This window comes from Oryctolagus cuniculus, chromosome 9 (genome assembly GCF_051225735.1).
Source record: "Oryctolagus cuniculus isolate XC-2025 breed Fujian yellow rabbit chromosome 9, ASM5122573v1, whole genome shotgun sequence".
In the NCBI taxonomy this organism is placed as follows: Eukaryota; Metazoa; Chordata; class Mammalia; order Lagomorpha; family Leporidae; genus Oryctolagus; species Oryctolagus cuniculus.
This window is the reverse complement of record NC_142875.1, coordinates 63,534,315-63,553,801: the sequence shown is the minus strand read 5'-3', so window position 1 is coordinate 63,553,801 and position 19,487 is coordinate 63,534,315. Positions and strand designations below refer to the sequence as shown.

Sequence of the window (19,487 nt, the reverse complement as noted above, 5' to 3'; positions counted from 1 at the left end):
TGCCCTCATTGGCTGTAGATAAGCCCAGAGAGGGCTGCATCCTGTGGACCTTCTCTTCCTGCCAAAGCTCTGCTGTCAGTGGTGAGTTGGGTTTTTCAGGTGTTAACTGGTGCTTGCAGAGCATTAATTACCATTAATGAAAGAGAGGGGATGTTGAATCCCTGAACTTAATAGAAAAATGATTCTGACTATTGTTCAATAAAACTGCCTTGTTTTGCAGATATGGAAATTGAGGACCAGAGAAACTGATTTACTCAGAGCCAAACAGAGCCAATTTACTCAGAGTCAAATCTGTCCTTTTTACCCACTACACTATCTTGTCACTACATGGTTCAGCAACTAGAATGCTAAAGAATCTAATATTTCAAGATACACATGGAAGAAATAGGAAGTATATTAACTTCCAATTGTAGCTATAACAAATAACCACAATTTTATTGTCTTAAATGACACAAATTTATTATCTATAAGGATTCTCACTGTCACCACTTTTATTCAACATATTACTTAGCTAGAGCAATCAGGCAGGAGAAAGAAATAGGAGGGCATCTGAATTGAAAAGAAGACATATTGTCACTGCTTGCATATGGCAATATATTATATATAGGAAACTCCAAAGACTCCCCCAAATAAAACTAATAAACTAATAAATTAATTCAGCAAAGTTGAGGGATACAAAACCAGCAGTATTTCCATATGTCAATAGCAAATTTTCTGAGAAATAAATCAAGAAATGAATCCTATCTCTAATAGCAACAAAAAAATTTGGTAGTAAATTTAACCAAAGAAGTGAAATATTTCCACAATGAAAACAATAAATATTAACAAAATAAATTGAAGTTGACACAAGGAAATAGAAAGGCATCCCATGTTCATGGATTGGAAGAATCAAAATTGCTAAAGTGTGCATACTACCTAAAGTGATATCAGATTCAACAATCCCCAATCAAAATTCAATGGCATTTTTCAAGGAACCAAAAAAAATGGATAACAAAAAAGTCAAATATCCAATGCTAGGTTGAGTAAAAAGAATAAAGCAGAAGACATTATGCTACCTGAGTTCAGAATACACTACAGAGATGCATTAACTAAAACAGCATTCTAGGGGCCGGCTCTGTGGCATAGTGGGTGAACCTACCGCTTGCAATGCCAGCATGCTATGAGGGTGCCAGTTCAAGTCCAAGCTGCTCCACTTCTGATCCAACTCTCTGCTGTGGCCTGGGGAAGCAGTAGAAGATGGCCCAAGTCCTTGTGCCCTGCACCCACATGGGAGACCTGGAAGAAGATCCTGGCTCCTGGCTTTGGATCAGCACAGCTCCGGCCATTGTGGCCAACTGGGGAGTGAACCAGCGGATGGAAGACCTCTCTCTCTCTCTACCTCTCCTTCTCTCTCTGTGTAACTCTGACTTTCAAATAAATAGATAAATCTTAAAAAAAAAAAACAGCTTTCTATTGGCATAAAAACAGACACATAGGTCAATGGAATAGAATATAAAGCCTAAACATAAATATACATGTGTATCAACAGCAAGCTTATCATTGGTAGAGGTACTAAGAACACACACTATAGAATGGCAGGGTTTTCAACAAATGTTACTGAAAAATTATATATCCACATGCAGAAGAATGAAGTTAGATCCATATCTCTCACCATGTACAAAAATTCACTCAAAATGGATTGAAAACTGAAGTGTAAGACATGAGCCTATGAAACTACCAGGAGAAAACATAGAAGACAGACATGCTTCAAAACACTGGAATGGGTAAGAATTCTTTGAATAACATCACAGAAGCATAGTAAAGAAAAAATAGTCATTTGGGATTATATCAAATTATAGTTTCTGCACAGCAAAGGAAACACTTGACAGAGTGGACACTGCACAGAATGGGAAAAAATATTTATAAACCATACATCTGATAAGGGGTTAATTTCCAGAATATATAAGGAATTCAAATAACTCATCAAAAATTAATGTGATTTTAAAATGAGCTGTAAATCTAAGTAGCTATTTCTCAGTAGAATACATACAAAAGGACAACAGGTATATTTTAAAAATGCTCAAAATCAGTACACATCAGGGAAATGCAAGTCAAAACCACAATGATCCATCACCTCAATCCAGTTAAAATGGCTGCTATCAAAAAGACAAAAAGATGACAAGTTCTGGAGAGGGTGTGGAGAAAAAGGAGCTACAACACGCTGTAGTAGAAAAGTAAATTAGTATAGCCAGCGTGGAGAACAAAATAGAGGTTCCTAAAAACATGAAAAACAGAGCACTATATGATCCAGCAATTCCAATCCTCAGTATATATTCAAAAGAATTTAAATCAGTATGTCAAAGATACATCTCTGGGGCTGATGTTGTGGCCTAGTGGGTAAAGCCACCACCTGTAACACCAGCATCCTGCACGGACACCATTTTGTGTCCTAGATGCTCCACTTCTCATCTAGCTCCTGTGAATGAGCCTGGGAAATCAACAGAAGATGGTCCAAGTGTTTGGGCCCCTGCATCCACTTGAGAGACCAGGTGGAGTTCTAGGCTCCTGGTTTCAGTCTGGCTTTTCCTGTGATGTTGTGGACATTTGGGAGTAGGTAGGTGGATGGACAGTGTCTCTCTCTCTTTCTCTCTCTCTCCTCTCTCTTCTTTCTCTGTATAACTGTCAAATAAACAAATAAATCAACCTTAAAAATATACATTTGCATTCCCATGATTATTGCAACATTATTTACAATATAGCTAATCAATGAAAACAACCCTATGTGTCCATCAACTGATGACTGGATAAAGAACATGTGGTCCATATACACAAGTGAATACTTATCAGCCATAAAGAAGATGAAATCCTGTCATTAGTGAAAACATGCATGGGGCTGAAGGTCATTAGGTTAAGTGAAATAAATTAGGCACAAAATTATAAGTATTTCATGATCTCACATATGGAGTTTAAAAATGTTGATGTCATAGAAATTGAGAGTAGAATGATGGTTAAAAGAGGTTGAGGAGAGTAGGGGGGTAGGGAGAAGTGGAGAAACATTGACTAATAAATACTAGGTTATAATTAGATAGGAGAAAGGAGTTCTGATGTTGTATTGCACAGAAGGATAACTATAGATAATGATAATGTACTATATATAAATTTTAAAGATTTATTTATTTATTTGGTAGAAATAGAGAAAGAGATATCTTCCATCTTCTGGTTCACTCTGCAAATGGCTGAATTTTGAGTCACATTAGTAGCAACTTTAATTTTCTTTTTGTCTTGTAAAGTAACATATACACATGTTCCAGTGACTAGGATAGATGTCTGTGTTTTCTCTCTCTCTCTCTCCCCTTGTAATTCTCTGTCATCAGAAAAATTAAAGATATTATAGACCACCGTGTTCAACTTCAGCCTTATTTTCTGAGCCACGATCTGGTAAATTTGGTCATAACACAAAGGAAAGAGATAAAGTGCTAAAATATACGAAGAGCAGGTTTACAAAGTCTGCTTAAAATAGGATGAGGACCAAGGCAGGGCTCCTCTTGTTTCTATATTTTTGTAAAATTTGTTTTACTTATTTGAAAGGGGAAGAGAGAAAGGAAGAGAGAGAAGAAAAAAGAAAAAGAAGAAAGAAAAAGGAAGGATGGAAGGAAAGAAGGAAGGAAGGAAGGAAGGAAGGAAGGAGAGAGGAAAAGATAAAAGACAAGAAAAGAAAGAAAGAGCGGGGCCGGTGCTGTGGCACAGCAGGTTAACACCCTGGCCTGAAGCGCCGACATCCCATTTGGGCGCCGGTTCAAGACTCGGCTGCTCCACTTCCAATCCAGCTCTCTGCTGTGGCCTGGGAAAGCAGTAGAAGTTGGCCCAAGTCCTTGGACTCCTGCACCCACATGGGAGACCTGGAAGAAGCTTCTGGCTCCTGGCTTCGGATCAGTGCAGCTCCGGCCATTGAGGCTGTTTAGGGAGTGAACCAGTGGATGGAAGACCTCTCTTTCACTCTCTCTCTCTCTCTCTCTCTCTTTCTCGGTCTCTGTCTCTGCCTCTCTTCTCTCTGTGTAACTCTGACTTTCAAATAAATAAATAAATCTTAAAAAAAAGAAGGAGAAAGAAAAAGTCTCCCATTTACTGTCTCACTCCTTAACTACCTGCAACATCCAGCCCTGGGTCAGGCCAAATCCAAGAGCTAGGAACTCAATTCAGGTCTCCCACATGTGTGGCAGGGACACAAAAGTACTTGAGACATCTGCTCCTCCTGGGGTACACATTAGCAAGAAGCTGGAATTGGAAGCAGAGTTGAGACTTGAATCCAAGCACTTCAATATGGGCTGTGGGAAACCCAAGCAGTGGATTAGCAGTTGAGCTAAATTCATACTCCCTCTAGTTTTTAATGGTTGAGAATTACCAGACTTTTAAGATATGAGTTTAATTTGCAGGAGCTGAGTTGATATGAGACATCTAGATGAAATCCTTGTTTTCAAAGCCATTAAAAGCAGTTAACAGGAGTGGAGAGAAGGAGGAATGTCCTGACAGTTTAAGGAAGGAATTGACCCATTTCAGGTTGGGATGGTTTTGTGGACTCATGACTTCTGAGAGTCTCAAGGATCTTAAGAGGTCCCTTGCTTGGCCTCACATCTAATGCAAGATGCCCCTGTAAGACCTTTGATCACCCATCACCATCTTTCCTTGGGAAGCTCTGATGAGTGTAGAGAATCTAGGTTATCCTAAATTTTCTCTAATTTTCTCAGCATATGATTTTCTGTGCATCCCAAATTCTGTCTCTGATTAATTCTTGGTATTAGCAGAAAAATCAGGCAAACTATTCTTTCTGATCTTTTCTCTGCCAGGATGCTAGGATATTGACTGTTGTAATATCTTCAGATGGAAGGTGTGAGATGTCCTAGACCACAGGAAGCACTTAAACATCACTCATGAGACTGCGAGGCCAGAGAGGAAGAACTGAGGGTTGGCTCTGTGGCCTACAAGGAGATCCTTCTTCCTTGGGTGCTGTAGTGGTGGTTGTTTAATCTGCCCAGCACCCCTCCCCCATTTCTGGTAACAGACTCTGTTCCCCTGGCCACCAGGTGGAGGTGGGGAGACATGACCCAGAAGGGCCAATCACCCAGCTCACAGGCTTAAGCACACTGAGCGGACCAATCAGCCTCATTCCTTGCAGGACTGTGGTTGAGGGGCAGGGAGCTCCTATCTCCTCAGGTCATGAGCTGTGGCAAATGAGCTTTGCTGGCGACCATGTCCTCACCTCATGGAGGAACAGGTCTAGGAAAATGGCATCAGGCAGGAGCAAAAAGGATAGAGAGTAAGAGAGCTCTGAGGATGCTTTAGGGCCCGCAATCCACCATCCTTGTTATGATTTGGTTACACGAACAAGAATATTTCCCTTTCAGACTTGGGCTGGCTCAGGATATGTTTCTTCCATTTGCCACCCATGAGTCTGAATAGTTTAGGACTTTTCATTCTTGGTTGTACTGTTTTTAAGAATCTGAGAGGTAAACTAACAATCAGAAACTATTAGTTTCAGAATCCAACTGTGATGGTTTGGGGAAGAATCAGTAGAAGGACAAGGTGGGAAATAAGCCAAGTGAGAAATCACAAAGGTTCTTATATGTGAGACCAGATCCACTGGGTAAATCAAGGGGCCCTGCTACTTCTGTTAAAATAAATCATGGCCGCAAACTTGCATACACTCAAGTCGATCTTGGGGTCCATCCCAAAGTGAGTGCCTCTCCATTTTACAGAGCTGGTGCTAGGTGTAGCATGAATCAGGGGCTTAGAGAGTGACAAGTAGATACATCAGTCAGTCCACTGCTTTGGCAGCAGAGGTAGGAGAAAGAGAAGTAGGTGAAGAGGAGAGGAGCCAGAAAAGTAACGAGCAGGAGAGTTATGACGTCGATGAAATACTGGTTGTACATCTCCTAGGTATAAGGCTGTGCTGGTTACAACTTGTCATTCGAAAGCAACAAGCAGCAGCCTTGTTTGTGATGACAGACGCTAAGAGTTAGGTGTGTCTGGCGTAAGTAAAATGCACACCCAGGAACGCTGGCAAGCAGCAGTCAATGGACAATTACTCACGAAGCTTGTGAGGGAAGGAATGAGAATGAATGGGTCCACGCTGAAACTGGAAGTTAAGTTAAAACATATGGAAAATGTTTTTTTGATATGCACTTAATGCCTGGAACAGTCTGCACAAAGAGGCCCTGGCGTCTCCTCCCAAGGGAGGCTGTTGCGAATAGTTGAGACTGCCTGTGCCTGCTTTGCCAAGCTTCATTATAAGCCTCTGTGGCTCTGTCCATCACATCTGCTTTGCAGTAACACCAAGGGGGAGGCAAGCTGGCCCCTTGGACCCTTTAACATAATCTGTCTATGGGTTTCACATTTTTTCCTGGCACAGTTTTGTTTTTGTATTTGTTTTCTGAAGAAAGGGTTTAAAATATTTCTTTTCTTTCTTTCCTTCTTTTTTTTTTTTTGGTAATAAACAGTCGAACAAAATGTACATGATTTTGCCCAGACATTTTTAAACACTCCCAGATTTGGATATGGCATTTATTTATGTTAGCTTTTAAAAGTCAGAATCAATGTGAAAGGTCAGAAGATATTGAACTTTTGACTCTATCCTTCAGCTCACACACTGTGGTGTGTACATTGTTTTCTCTTAAAAATGGACAATGAAGAACCATTCTTTAGCCATATCTCGCTGTCAGAGCCTTTCCCCCTCTTGGAGACTGTGCTGCCACCCACAAACTTAAAAACACCCCAGGAAACCATCGCATCCTTACGCAGGAGCTAATCCTCACACACCCCTTGGTTTTCCTTCCTGGACGTCATGGGCCAGAGCCCTGTGGTTCCCACGTTGTTTCTGTCATCGTCCCAAGGAGTGTTACTCTTGATCCTCGGGCTGGGCAGGACAGCCTGTCTCAGCCCAAGCTCTTATGTAAGTGGCCGTGGGGAGAGCTGGCAATAAACAAACATTTTTCCAGCTCTTTGTTCGCTTTGCAGCCTTGAAAACACATCTTTCTGGGGCTGCTGCTGCACACTTCTGCAACAGGGTGGCAAATTCCCAGCTTAGAAATGTCTTGTGCTGCATTTCTAGATTCTAAAATCAGAACAAAGTGAGCCAAAATGTTCACAGAAGCTGAATTACAGAGAGCCAGGACAAATAGATGGGTTGCTATACAAGGGGCTTTGCATAGGCATTTTGAGGGGCTGAGCCACACATCCAAGTGGCAGGGAGCCATGCCATGGGGAAATGACACATGGGGAAATGGAACCAGGCTCCCTGGCGGGAGAACCAGAAGAAGACAAGAACCTTGGAACACAGAACTGATGCCATGGCTGCCTGTGTCAAAGTCAGACTGACCGTATGAACAAAGTGCATTCATAATACCAGAGCAAGGGAACCAAATATTTGTAGAATCCATTTTTCCTCGGGCTACTTCATCTTAGAAACTCAGAGGAAGAACAGAGTGCAATAGCAGTCTTAAAACTGCCTGCCTGTAGCTCCCATGACCTAATTTAGTGGGAATCAAACATGGATTCTCTTACCTAAGCAGGCAGATCCTGTGGACAGTTAGACAGGACTCCCATCCAGTTCATTGCAGCTGAGGGCGAAGCATCTGGGAGCCAGAGCTGTTGCTCCTGTGACTGTCACCTGGGCGGGCTTCTTGGTGACAGCTGCATTTCTGAATCAGCCATCCATCTATACTTGTAAGAGTCTTGACTGTGAGGTCCCATCCAGAATGATTCTGAGCTCTCAGTTTCCCCAAAATGGCCGTGGTTCAGGGCTCCTCCCTGTGCTGAAGGCCTACCTGATTGGTCTGTGCCTCTGAGCAATTCACATCATTTCACAATGAATGACCAGGTGAGCACACTATTTTGGGGTTGGGGGAGGGGAGAAAATGGTGTTTTAGGGTTGAGAAGGACATCCTGAGTTTCTTCTTGCTTTCCTTGAGTTGACCAAGACCCCTGAAAGAAAATGTATTGCCTAAGATCAAAGCTGCATGTCCAAGAGACACCACTGTGCTCACTGGCAGGACTGGGTCTGTGGCTGTGCTAATCTCACTTTTCTCATTATTATTGCCATTATTTCTCATTATTATCGTTCCATGTTAGGAACTAGAATACAATGACTTGGAAAGAAAGTAGTTTATTCAGGTTTGTCCTTTGGTCACATGTAGCTAGGATTGCATCATTTCTGGGACCCCAAACAAAATAAAAATGTGGGGCCTCTTGTTGAAAAATTATTCAGAATTTGAGATGAGAAGAGTCAAACATTAAATCACACACAGACTGTGCAATTGCCCAGGTCATGTGCTCATGAAACTGCCCTGAGTGTGGCTTTTATTTGAAGTCTAGCTTTCAGGGTTGAGTAACTAGGAGAGGTGAGTCCTTTGAGGGTCATTTAACAAAGTCTCGGAAAGAGAGATGTCAGTTGGCTGATCCTGGTAGTGTGTTCGTTTTAAGTGGATAGCACCTCGTGGTTCACTGGGCCTAAAGGCACTATTCTAAGTGCTTTCTGTTTGTTAAATCATGTAATACACACACACACACACACATAAATAACATCTATTAAGTTGTTAATCCTCATGCCAACACTGGTGCTATGGCTCAGTGGGTTGGGTCGGCATCCCATATGAACATGGGTTCCTGTCCCAGCAGCTCTACTTCTGATCCAGCTCCCTGCTGGGTATGCCTGGGAAAACAGCAGAAGATGGCCTGGGTGCTTGAGCCCCTGCCACCCATATGGAACACCAGAATGGGAATCCTGGCTCCTGGCGTTGGCTTGGCCCAGCCCCAGTCATTGTGGCCATTTGGGGAGTGAACCAGTGGATGGAAGCCTTCTGTCTCTCCCTCTCTCTCTGTAACTCTATCTTTCAAATAACTAAATACATTTTTAATAAAAAAAAAAAACCCTCATACCATATAAAGTAGACACTGTTATTTCCCTCTGCTTTATACCAGAGGAAACTGAAGCACAATAGATTTTGAGAAAATATTGATTTAGAGTTTGGTCCTCAGCTTTCTGCTAAAGAACCAAGTCTACTTGGAGCCTACTAGACCTTGAGGCATTGAATCATGCTAAAAATCACAGCTAATTGATTTATGAGGGGATTTCAAACAGTTTGTAGAAGAACAGACTTTTTTTTTTAAATTTTATTTTGGCCCAAAACATTTTGAACTTCCTGCACAGTGTTTGTCATAATACTCATTTTCCATGACCTTTTTGAAGATCCTGCATATACTACAAAACCAGTTCATGGAGTTGGCATTGTGGCATAGCCACCTGTGACTCTCCAGCATCCCATAAAATTACTGATTTGAGTCCCAGCTGCTCAGCTTCCTGGTAATGAGCCTGGGAAAACAGCAGAAAATGGCCCAAGTATTTGGGCCCCTGTACCCACGTGGGAGACTGGATGAAACTCCTGGCTTTGGCCTGGCCCAGCCTTGGCCATTGCAGCCATTTGGGGAATGAACCAACAGATGGAAGATTTCCCCCCTCTTTCTTCATCTCTCCCTCTCTAACTCTGCCTTTCAAATAAATAAACAAACCTTTAAAATCAATTTATTTCTATATAATATAGTCACTACCATTCCCGTAACTGAGATATTTATTTCCACGATCCAAGGTGCCACTTTTGGGTATTAAGGTGTCTGGGGTTACAGAAACAAGAATCAGAAGGTTGCTCAGGAAGCATAGCATCAAAACAAAGCTAATTGCAACATCTCGAGGGATTGTGTCAACCAGACTGTGGTAAAATCCGGGAAAGCATCCCCGTGCTTAGTGCATGCCTTCTGGGGCAGTGCTGCTGACTGTGAACGCAGGCTCTCTCTCCAGGGCCTGGGGCTGGATTCTCATCTACAGGAGTCACCCCTCTCCCCCACGCAGGCCCGTTACACTACAGCGGAGTAGACTGCTCCTGTCTTCACATTGTTGCAGTCTCCTCTGGAACGTGAGCCCAATCCTCACAATTCCAGAGGTACTTCTTTACAAATCAGCCCTGAGATGCCCACCTGCAGAAGGCCCATCGATTTAACACGGTGAAGTGAATCCAGGCTGCTGGGTGCTGTCTGAACTTAGGATTTAAAGAGTCATTAAGATAAGTAGAAGAGTAACGCATCCAAATGAGCTGATATTGGTTCTTTCCTACATTTAGGAAAAAGATGCCCATTGGAGGTAAATTAACTCCCTATAAGTGTTTACCTAACTAAACAATGAAACTACACTTGGATTGGTTTCAAGAAGGACTGGGGAAGCAGGCATAAAGTAAATGACATTTGCATCATCATGGTTTTTTGCTTTGCTTTGTTTTGATTGATTTGTAACCCTTGACTTGAAATGTGTGTGTGTCTTCTTTCCAGTAGTCAGGGTGATTCATAAAACTATTTTCTCCTAATGTGGATAGAAACTGCTGAAAGTAATTTGAAGGGTATCTTTTGGAAGCCAGTTTAAAGAATACCATGACAGGACTGTTAGAATGATAATGATGATAGCTAACATTAAACAATTTTTTTAGTATACCAGAGTTAGGCGTTGTGATAATAGGATTAAAATAGTGTTTTTTAAAAAGATCTTTATTTATTTGAGAGGTGGAGTTACAGACAGAGAGGGAGAGACAGACAGAAAGGTCTTCCATCTGCTATTTCACTCCCCAATGGCCACAATGGTTGGAGCTGGGCCAGTCTGAAGCCAGAGTCAGGAGCTTCTTCTGGGTCTCCTACCTGGGTATAGGGGCCCAAGCACTTGGGAGATCTCCTAACACTTTCCCAGGCCAGAGCAGAGAGCTGGATCAGAACAGGAGCAGCAGGGGTACGAATCAGTGCCCATGTGGGATGCCAGTGGCAAAGGCGGAAGCTTAGCCTACTACGCCACAGTGCCGTCCCTAAAATAGTATTTTTAAACAATCCCGTGGGAGTAGTCTCATTTTACTGAGAGAAAGTGTCATTTGGACCAGTTACAGTTATAGAAATAAAGGTGACGATTCTCTGAATATCATGCATAAAGAATTGCCTGCGACAGGAGACTTGTCCCAGGTAGAAGGAAGGGACGGTTCCAAGTGGCCCATCGTGGGCTGCACACTGGTGGTCCAGATGAGGGGAGGACCAGGGGCCACAAAGAGCCACGTGTTGAAGGAAGAAGAAAGAGGGTTCTGAAAAGGCCAGGGCAGAGGTGTTCCTTTAGGTGAGGCTCACCTGGACAAAGCTTTCCTGAGAGCTGGTCTCAGAAGAGATCGGAAAGTACACAAGAAGAATCATCTACTCTCTGATTAGATGTGGATGCTAACTGTAAATTACAACGTGCGTGCACTCGTGCTGTAGTTAACTGCGAGTAAATTAGTTATATGCCATTCCCCGTGGGGATATTGCTCCTCCTTCTTAATCCTTTGTGTTCCATTGTAAATTCCAGTCCTTAGACCTCTTCCAGATACTGTGACAGGCGGGAGTCAGCTGGTCACCCCATACTAACTTGGTCTTCTCCTCCTCCTCCCTGGGGAGTGATTTAATGCTACCCATTTGTAAAGGCGGAAATGGGGGCTCAGAGGCCCTCGGGGACTTGCACAGCCCAGTTAATTGACAGTTGTGGAGTTCAGATCTGGGCCCCACATCTCTCTGGCTCTTTCGCCCAGACTGTCTGCAGCAAGGATTCCAGACGAAGAGCAACTCTCATGCACAGGCACTCCGCCAGGCTTATCCTGGTTCCAGGGGGCCTCCCATTGCACTGCTGCATACAGCTGTCCCCAAGGGTATAATCTCAGCCTCACATCTTGTTTTGCTTGCTGCTGTGTCTTCTTAGAGTATGGCTAGCAATATCCTCACCTACTCTTTATATTCACATCAGCTCTTGGAAAGCAAAGTCAAGACAGAGTCATAGTAATGACTACAACAGTACGTGTTAAGGGTTAAAGCATGGAATCAAACAGTGCCTCTATAGCAACTACTATGAGTATGTGTCAAGTACGTTGAAAAGTGTGTTATATTAATTCAGTTTATCTTATATCTTCAAAAAGCAAAGAGTTAAGTGTATGTCAAGGGGTTCTAGAATTTCAGTATTGTCTTGCTCTGATCTTTGAGCTTCTCAAAATGAATTTTAGCAAGATTCTGTTTGTTACCTGTGCTCCAAAAACAGTTCTACTCAAAAGCCTGTATTTTTGGCAAAAAGAGCTGCCTGACAAGAAGCCAGGGTCTGAAGCTCACACTAGATGCCCCCAGGCCTCGTTTCCCTGGTGTGTTTCTGAGCTTGCGTGGTTTCTTCTCTCCTTCCTCCTGCCTTGCTTCCCCCCACCCCCCCACCACAAAATCGTTCTTTTGCATAGTGAAGAACCACATGCTAAATACTTTGTACAGCAACACCCTATCCTCCTCTTGCTTCCAAGGACCAAGGCTCCATCTCTGGGGACCCCTGTAGGTGTTCCCGCACCCCCGAAGGATGGGAACCACTCTGTCTCCAACTGCCAACAAAGTGATGGGAGACATATGTATCCAGTCAAGGGGAAGCTTTGGCTCTCAGAGGCTAACGACACACTCAAAACCAAGCCCTCTGCCGTCAGTCCCCTCATAAATCTCAGCTTTAACTACAAATTATTTAGACTATCCAGTTTCACTTCTTTCTCCTCTCCCACTGGATTCAAAGGATTTTACATAGAAGAGAAACATCAAGACTGAATTAAGCATGGTTATGAACTTGATGATCTTTAACTCTCATTTCACAGGGGAAGCTGAGGAGTAGGGAGTGGTAGGGGCGAGGGGACGCCAAGGCAGGGATCAGATTTCTACAGAGACAAAATGGCATTTGCTAAACAATATAGTATCGCTTCTGGAAATGCCCAAATGAGAACCAAAGAGACCACCACACTGTGATGTTGCTGCCTTAAATTATGTCCTGGGGTAGTACACCTCCAGAAGTTTGAAACAGGAAATAAACAGTGTTTCGGGGGCTGCAGGAAGAAAATAATGACAGCTTTGGACCACAACCGCAGTCACTGGCATGCGTCCCTCCCCTTGGCACTGGCCACAGGTCCAGGGTGCTATTTGATCCCTACAGCTTTCCCTCCACCCAGTTCATGTACCTACTTGCAATCTTCTCCTTGTCAGGCACACAAACAAATTTTGAATGACAAAGGAAAACACTGGCTGCTGTTGCAATGTTCCAGGGCAGGCCTGGAGCGGGGATTTCCCAGAGTTGGTTAAGGCAGATGACCTGCTCTTCCCACCAAGTCCAGAGGAGCCAGAGACAGGGCTGAAAGCCATGAGTCAGGTCTCAAGAATTTCAGTTTCAACACCCTCTCTGCAAGAGGCAGTTTAATCATACCTGTTACCTTCAATGAAAAGGTCATCCACTGTGTAGTCAATGATTATCTGCTGGCTGCTTCCCTTACGGCTCTGGGTCTACTCCCTTTACACTTTGCATTAGTTGTAGGAAAGCCATGCTGTGCCCTATCTTGTTTAATGGGATGGCAACCACCATCAATGGTCAGTTGGTGAGTTGGTTGCATTGGATAGCTTTTAGGCAAACGACTCTATGGAGGACTGATGGGGAGGGTGGGCAGCATGGTACTCAATTTGTAGTTCAAGTTCTCATGAAAGTGATCTCGCCTAGTCAAAGGCTCACTGAGTGAGAGACTCACTGGAATAATCGCTACGGTCTGAGCAAGGAAGAAAAAGGGAAACACACACACTGGGTTCTACAGAGAATATCCACTTGAACCCTGCCGCACAGGAGCGCACTGAGCATCTCCTGACTATCAGCTTGCTGTCATCAGCCCTCGGAGTGACTGACTGCTCCCTGGTCCAGCCACGCTTACTGACTTTCCTTGTTAGCATCATGGCAAAGACAAAAGAGGAGAGCCCCCTGATTTAGTTCAAAACCCACCATCACAATTTAGCTCCATCATTTTCCATCGTTTGCGAAGAGTTCGATTTGTTGGAGATGATTTTTAGAAGAGACAAGGAGTTGGGAGAGAGGGGTGTCAAATGTATTCTGATCATATTTTGGTCCTTTTCCTATGCTTCTTCTATGCAGACTCATTTAATCACTCTCCCTGGCTCTGTAATAATTAGAAGCACACCATCCATACCTACAGCTAGTAGCAAACCCAGTATTCTGAAGCTCAACAATTGTGGAGGCCTCATCTAAGAAAATTAAACAATTATTCAAAATAAAGGGGAAAAATCAAAATAAGTGATAACTTTTTTTCAATATTTATTTATTTGAAAATCAGAGTTACAGAAAGAGAGAGAGAGAGAGAGAGAGAGAGAGAGAGAGAGAGATCTTCCATCTCCCCAGATAGCTGCAATAGCCAGGGCTGGGCCAGGTCAAGGCCAGAAGTCAAGAGCTTCTTCTATGTCTCCCATATGGGTAGCAGGGACCCAAGCATTTGGGACATCTTCCACTGCTTTACCCAGGCCATTAGCAGGGAATTGAATCAGAAGTGGAGCAACTAGGACATGAACCATTGCACATATAGGATGCTGGTGTCACAGGTGGTGGCTTTACCCACCATGCCACAAAGCTGGCCCCAAATGACAAGTTTTAAAATACTGACAAGCTTCAAATCCATCACTATAATCCAGAAAAATAGCAAACTATTTTCATAAGTTAAGTATCTGACAGAGCCATATCCTTTTGGCAGCCTCTTTGATAGCCTGTTTGTATGATGATAGTTTTAAAGAAAAAGAAAAAATACAGAAAGATAAAGTAGCCTTGAATAATTAAATAACTAGTATGCAAAGTGTGTGACTCGTAGCAAGACATATTTGCCATTTAGAGTACTGTATGTCTGTGCCCCAAAGAGACAGAATTTCCCTTCCCACTAGACAGCCATGAAATTTCCACTTGCAATTTTACATGTTTGATCATTAGAGGAATTTTCAAGGACAAGTTGCTACCTCTGTAATCTCAAACCTCAGTGACCAGTCATTTCTGGTATATTTTCAGGGTTAGAGTGTGCACCGCACATGAATGGCATGGGACCTCCTTCCGTGAGCCTTCACAGCACAGTGCTATATGAGCATCAATTTGGGTTGCAGAAAGAATTTCTGGAAGCAATTTCCCCATCCCACAATAAAGGTCAATAGCTTAATTATGTATGGAGCACATTGCGAACCAACTAAATATATTCCATTAAACCCAAACCAGATATGTCTCCAATTCAGTGTGCCCTCAGCAGAGCTCCAGGAATACTGCAGTGACTCTAAAACAACATAGCTCAAGGTGTCGGCAGGTGTGGTGAAAGGAAAGTTGGAGAGGAACTGATACTCTCAGCTCAAGACAGTTAAAATATTTTAATTTTGCAGTTTACAAAACTCATGTAACCGTGGGCTCTGTATCTTAAACCTCCTGAACTTCAAGGTACAGCTGGTGTCTATTTGAAAGGCTAGAGAGTAAGCATTTAGCCCAGTGGTCAAGATGGCTGCATCCCACATCAGAGCATTGAGATTTGATTCCTGCTTCTGGCTCCTGACTTGAACTTCCTGCTAATGCAGACCCTGAGGGACAGTGCTGATGGCTCCAGCGGCTCAAGCTGCTGCCCATCTGGGAGACCTGCACTGCATTTCTGGCTCCTGGCTTTGACTCACCAGCAAGCAACTGTGAATATTTGGGAAGTGAGCCAGTGGATGGGAGCTCTGTCTGTTTCTCTCCCTCGCAAATAAGTAAATAAAATTAAAAGCAAAAAGGCTAGTTCTGTGATCAGTCAATAAGTGTCCATTGAAGGAATGGAGAAATTAATCTGTGACAATGAAGATTAATGAGCAACATCAAAGCTATGCATGTGTGCCAAATGGTTCTCTACCTGGTGTGAAGTCTCCAGGAAGCAACCAGCTGGCTGGCCATGGAAACCTTCCAGGGATGACTCAGAATGTGGACCTGCTTTCCAAATCATGATACTTTTCCAAAGCCCAGAGTAGCCTTGGTTGGTAGTGAAGGTCAGAGGGCAAGCTGGCTCTACCGGAGAAAAAAGGAATGAGAGGTTAGATAAGGAGTGGAGAGGGAAGGATAAAAAACATAAAAGACTTTGCTAAGTAGGCTTCTAATTCTGCCCCCAGAATTCTTAGTGTAGCTCCTAGAAGAGGAGCCCGTCACTTGTGACTATGTGAACACAAAGGTTTCAGAAGTGACACCCTTGGTGACTCCTGTCCGGTGCTGCTGGAGGGAACTCACTGAGGAATCAGAGGATTTCTCTCTTTTTTGTTTCCTAGGAGACCTCTGTGGTTAGCACTTTTTTTTTTTTTTTTTTTTTTTTTTGGTGTGTGGGAGTGCGGGTGAGGAGTAGAATATAATGGGTGAGAACCTTCTGAGATCCACTGTAGAGCTGGGGCAAGACTCATTCTCATTTCCCCGGGTTCTGTTGCTCCAAGGGTCTCCTGTCATTCACTGATTCCCCCTGTCTAGTGATAGGTACTATATGCAAGGCACTCCTCTAGCACTGAGACACACCGAGGGATGAGCCCAGCAGAGCCCCTGTCCTCATGGGGCATTCCATTCCAGTGAGGGCCAATAGTGTGCGAGCAAACACATCAGATGCTATTGCCACTGAAGGTGAAAAGTGCCATGGAAAAAGTGAAATAACAATGGGGTTGGGGATGAGCAGGGCAGCAGTTTCCAGAGTGTGCCCCCTTGTGTAGGAAGGACGTCAGGGACTGGAGAGGCTGGAAGGCAACTGTGCAAGCATCCAGGCAACTGCTCCAAAGGCAAAGGGACACTCAGTGTGGAGTCCCAACACAGACAGGGAGTTGGCACATTAGAGGGACACAGAACATACCAGTGTGCTAAAGCAAAGTGAAAGAGGTGGAGAAAGGTGGAAGACGAGTTGAGAGAAGAGTGGGTCATATACACCGTGGTGAGGATGCCAGATATGGACAAAATAGCTTATCCTTTTATAGCTAAGTTAACTCTGTTTTCATGATAGTATCCCATGTACTAGAAGACTATGTATACCAACCATGGTGAATGGAAATACCACCAGACCAGTGGCAGTAGCAGAGCCAGGGAAATGTGGAGTGATGGAAATGGTTGCAGACCCCAGAGGAACAATGGGACAGAACAAATGGGTCTCACGTGTTCCTTACTGGGGCATGGTCCAGCTACCTGGGTGAGTGAGCTGACATCAGCTATGAGGAAATAATCTTCTAATACAGTTATAAACAATGCACTGGTTTCTGTTGATGAGTAGCCCTGGAGTGGAATATCAGAAGTAGCGGAGAGGCCAACTAGAAGGTCACTGTAATAATTTAGGCTACAGATGGTGGTCCATGGATGTGCTTGCAAGGGAAATATCTTGAAGACAGAGATAATGAAGAGGTGCTCAGTAATTGTTTGAGGTTGTAAAAAAAGTGGGGAGGAGAATGATGGTGTCATTTGCTGAGATAGAAGATGAGGAAGAACTAGAATTTTTGTGGATGTAGTAAAAGTTCTGCTTGGCTGTATTGTGTTTCTGATACCTAAAGATGTGTTGAGCAGGATGCTGGACAGAAGAATCTGGAGCCCAGGGAGGAATCAAGGCTTTTATATATATATATATATATTATATATATATATATATATAATATATATATGTATATATATGTATAAAATCAGTTATATATATAATCAGTTTTATTAGCTCCATTGATGTTTCAATAATTGTATGAGAAACTAGAAAAATGTACAGTTCAAATTGTGCCAGTGCCACTGAATAACCAGCTGTGCACCCAAAATTTTTGCTTCCTCAAAGACAGAAACAGCTGTTCACCAACACTCATTTCTTAGTCCCTCTTGCATGTAAATAGGACCTATAACTAATGTTTCCAGGCCAAGACATTTTCAGATAGGCTCTTCCCTGTATAGCTGGCTAGAAGCAGAAGATAATGAGTCTCTTAGGCTCTACTGACATTTGCAGCTAGAAAATTCTTTGTTGTGGGGGCTGTCCTGTTTAGTGGAGGATGTTCAGCAGCATTCCAGGCCCCTACCCACTACATGCCAAGACAATCTCTCTACTAGTGACAATCAAAAATACCACCAGGCATTGCCAAATGTTCTCCAGGGGGTAAAATCACTCCTGGGTTCGAATCACTACCTTAGGGTGAAAAAGTCACAAAATGAATTGGGTCCTTGAATCACTGCATGAATGAGAGCCATCATCTGATGACTAGGAAGACACACATTGTACTGACAACAGGAGTGATGAGTAAATGTTTATTGTGTGAAACCACCAACTTTAGGGGCTTATTTCTTACAGCAGCTACATGACTCTAAACAGTCAGCATCACAATAACACCAAAAAAAAAAAAAAAAAAACACCAGAAAACAAAGCACACCCAGAAACTGCAATCTTTTTGTATCTTCAATGCTGCTAATTAGCTGTACAATTCCAGATAAATTATCCAACTTCTCTGAGCATTGATGGTTTTTCAATCTGAAAATAAGGTAATGTTGGACTAGATGTCGACTTACAAACATTTAGTACTACAATTCACAGGAAGGTGGGCACTGTTAGCCAGGACACACACACCAGTTTCACATTACAGAACTGTACTTACTGTTACTGTCAACCTATAACTCGAGATCCCCAGGATACTGCACCCCCATCACAGTTATGGGTGTAAAGAGTGTGTAAGAGAATGATTTGATTGTGCTGAAAAGCCAGAAGTCACTTGAATTCTTTCTTAAGGTAATTACCTTGAGTGCTAGGCAAAAAAACCCACTTTGCCATAGAAATGTTGTTTTTCTAATAGAAAAGAAATCTAATACTACATTTTTTAATCCAAAGAAAACCCAGGTTCTGGCCTCCAAAATGCTTCTGACAGACTATATAATCCATAAAAGTGGTGTGAAGAAAATATGTTGCTTCCATCAGGAATTCTGGGGGGAAAAACATTGACATTATTTGTAGCAATTTCCAAGGACTGGTTCTCTATAAATATAAAATGTTATTCTAGTCACCCTTCAGAGTTAGAAAGAAAAAATATTCTGAAATATTTTCTTAAAAAAAAAATAACAAGACTTTGAATCCTGAGTAATTGCTACCATTCATTCAGACATAGAAGAAAAAGTTATAAAGGAACGTAGAATCCATTTTCCTATCCCAAATTCTTTTACTTAATTGAAAAAAAAAAGGCTGTGTCCTCAATCTACAGGCTACAGGAACCCCCAACAGTGTGGTGGGAAACAACCAGTTTCTGTTGAGACACTCCTTGTTGTGAAGACTTCAATGGATTTTATGAAAAGGAAGCTGTAGTAGAGTGAACGAGGAGGAAGCAGTGCCATCTTTATGAAGATTCTGATTTTTCCATACAGGTCCCTGCAGCTGTTTTCTGTGCAGCATAATCTAGTGGGGTGACACATTACCTTGCTAGTTGGTTCCAGAAGTTGGTCAGCTGTTTTGATATCTCTCTGAGGAGTTGTCTTTTGGCACTCACGGTGTAGTCACCTCCTAAGACTGCAATTTCCCAGACCTCAATTGCCTGTGAAATCTCTTTTGGAAAGGCTAAAATAACTACCAAGGGCACCGTTATCTTGCTTT

At 42.8% G+C, this 19,487-nt stretch overlaps 1 protein-coding gene across 4 annotated transcripts in view; it reads left to right on the top strand.

Moving 5' to 3' along the window:
- LOC100340237 (large ribosomal subunit protein eL21) overlaps positions 1-19,487 on the top strand; it is a 46,778-nt gene that overhangs the window by 2,462 nt on the left and 24,829 nt on the right. The window contains exon 2 of one of the 4 annotated variants that reach the window (XR_016212901.1): positions 3,568-4,092. The exons of 2 other annotated variants lie outside the window; for them this stretch is intronic. The gene's annotated coding sequence lies outside the window, so the exon portion shown is untranslated. Of the gene's footprint in view, positions 1-220; positions 1,408-3,567; positions 4,093-19,487 lie in introns of those variants that run through there. One more of the 4 variants, XR_016212902.1, reaches the window with a different exon arrangement.